The sequence below is a fragment of the Papaver somniferum genome, unplaced genomic scaffold, assembly GCF_003573695.1.
Source record: "Papaver somniferum cultivar HN1 unplaced genomic scaffold, ASM357369v1 unplaced-scaffold_133, whole genome shotgun sequence".
NCBI classification, from domain to species: domain Eukaryota; kingdom Viridiplantae; phylum Streptophyta; class Magnoliopsida; order Ranunculales; family Papaveraceae; genus Papaver; species Papaver somniferum.
This window is the reverse complement of record NW_020622492.1, coordinates 17476421-17479433: the sequence shown is the minus strand read 5'-3', so window position 1 is coordinate 17479433 and position 3013 is coordinate 17476421. Positions and strand designations below refer to the sequence as shown.

The window sequence follows — 3013 nt, the reverse complement described above, 5'->3', positions numbered from 1 at the left end:
CGCAACTCTGATCTGTCTCCGAAAACTGAAAGTGGGACTAATTAACATTTAACTTTTAAGTAATCATAAACAAGAATAAGAAAAAAATAATAATGTTTTCTCAGACATTAAATAGTGACCAAGTCACTGAGATACACAAACACGAATACGGACAATCTCTTTCTTCAAACAATGTATACTATGGTTGTGCAATTCCGAACTCGCAAATCCACACCTAATCGTAAATATGGATGTCGACAACTCCGAACTCGCAAACTGTTGACCAATATATCATAAAAGCTCTAGGTATACATGTGAAGGAGCGTATCCTATATACCACACGTGGAAATTCTTATTTCCCATAACAATTCATATTGACCACAACACATTACAGGTCCTTTCCAAACCATGGAAATATTAACAGAATCAACAGAATTATCGTAAACCAAGTTAAGCAATGCATAGAACGCACAAACAAAAATACATGAGTTTGTTAAACATAAACTTTAGTAAAGGAAAACAATAATGGTTACCAGAGAGTCAAATATATTTCCACCTCTTTTGATGACAAGCCACGCCTACCTCGAGATCCACGATCCACTGGTTCATCCTTTGAATCGATCGTTGTTAAATAGACTAACTGTTAATCACACAAGAATTCTAAGAATCTAGCCAAAGTATCACACAAGAATCATACAAGTCTTTATAATGATTCTAGGCCCATTTAAGGTTCTACATCTTTCATTTATCTATCTTTAGCATAGATAAGGTTTACTAATTTAATTAGGTTGATTCCATGGTCCATAACTAAGCCTTTTGAATATCTAAGACTCTGCTGAAGGAACCAAAGGTCAACTCATACCACAAGAGGTCCAAAACATCTAATTAAAGAAATTGTCCCTAAGCCCAAGTCCACTAAAATAGCCCATTAAACTAAGGTCCAATATATCTGAGTCAACTAACGGTCACTAACGGTCAACATGTCAACAAACAGTCAACGTCAGTCAAAGGTCGGCGTGCAGGGTCAATGATCAAGGTCAGGTCAATTGTCTAACTCGGTCAACTGAGTCTACTCAGGTCAAAACAAGGAATTCAATGAGTCACAACGATTCAACTCAGTCAGACTAACTGAGTCAGCTAAACATTCTAGTCAGACCTTTGTCTGACAGTTCAACACAAGGCCTAAACTTAAACTATTACAGCTTCAGTTCCTACCACATATACTTCTTCTTTATCATTTAAACTTCAATTCAAAAATGTAAACAAACTTCAAACTTCAATTACAATTACAAACTAGGCTTACCTGCAATTGCAGTTCCAAGCTCTCACAGGAACACTATCTAAAATTCTATAATCACTATCAAACTAAGCTCAATCTCAGATCAATCCACCCATATAAACCCTTTCCTGTAACCACACAACATATTTCAATTCATTTATCATCAGTTTCATTCCCAACTGCAGCTATCTTTAACTGTACCTCATATCACCCACCAGTTAAAATAGACCAAGTCTCTCCCAATATCATGACCACTGACTCAATCACGGTTAAAGCTTCTCATATACCATAACCTACTGAACATCACCACAACTACTTTAGTCATGAAGTTACAATTCCAGTACCTACCAACTCTTCTGCAAAACAGATCAACCTCAGTTGCATAATCAAACAACCTCTAGCACATGCATTTCCAGACCTCCACTGTTTCTCCATGAACACCAACACCATCAACGCATACTCCCAATTGCATCTGCAATTACTTGTACTAAATTATATCACCGGCAACTCTAATTCAGGAAATTCTTTAACATTCAGTACACCAAAACTTGCAATACCCACTTAAGGTTTAGTTCATACACTTCAATTCTATTCCATAACCCCCATTCATCTTCAGAGACACACCACCATTTCCAATTACCACTACCAGTTCAAGCATACACAACCTAGTCCATGTACCTGTAATTCAATTATAGTGCCATTCAATTGACATCATACTCAATCCAATAACCACAATTACTCATACCCATCTCTTGAAATCACTAATTCATACAAACCATAACAAATAGCATCAACACCTTCCTTAAACTCAATTCCTCAATTCAGATACACATAATTTCAGCCCAAGTAATCTGCATATCAATTACCCATTCTAAAACATCTCAATTCTTGCATCTCAATCTAAATCCAACTAACAATCACACAAATTCAACATAGAAAACAAATAGCTTTATAGATTCAATGGGAAGAACAATTACCTCAAAATGACTTCAGCCTCTTCTCCTCCAATTGTGATTCAACCCATGAACCTTAATTCAGAGACCAATTCTCACAATCTTATATCTGCTTCAAATTCATTCACCACCAGGTCATCTCCTCTGATTTATTTTCCTCGACTTCATGAGTTCAATAAATCCCAGCAACACTTTTAAACTCTTCTTCTAAATGTTCTTTGAAACTATCATGAACCCCAATTCATTTCCCAATCTTCGCTTCTTTGATTCAAACATATCTTCAATTTCTTCCTTAAACAACTTCAATCTAACAAACCCATCAACTGACTCCATTTAATTCTTCTTAATCATCACCTAATTGAACTCAAATTCGATTATCTGGGAAACCCTAATTTAATTACTGAGAAACCCTAACTCTTGATTCATCTATCAGAACGACTCTACCGCTTCAATTAAACATCAACCCAATTGTTCTTCATCTGCAAACCACTCGATTTGCATCTTAATTCGCAACAACATAAAGTCTAGACATAAATCTCTAATTTATGTTTTTCTGATTTAACACCACTCTCATCTCTTCACCAACGGCAGTGGCATCCTCTTGTTCATCTTCTCTAAATCATCGATTGTATCCCTCTCTCAAACCAACTCTCAAACACTCGCTGAGAAAGAAGAACAGTGGAAGAAAGAAAACAGAAGAAGAAGGAGAAGAAATAAGAGCTTCTCCAATGGAATGTATGTGGGGGAAAAGTATTAATCCACATAGGATGCACAACCATATTTATAAAAATTATCTCCAGCC

The 3013-nt window shown here is 36.1% G+C and overlaps 1 long non-coding RNA gene across 1 annotated transcript; it reads right to left on the bottom strand.

Annotated features, from left to right (window-relative positions):
- Positions 1-306: 306 nt before the first annotated feature.
- On the bottom strand, positions 307-1729 carry LOC113333516. The gene is made up of 2 exons (XR_003352098.1): positions 1283-1729; positions 307-619 (listed from the first exon to the last, which is right to left on the bottom strand). It is a non-coding gene; the product is annotated as an uncharacterized LOC113333516 (long non-coding RNA).
- Positions 1730-3013: the final 1284 nt, after the last annotated feature.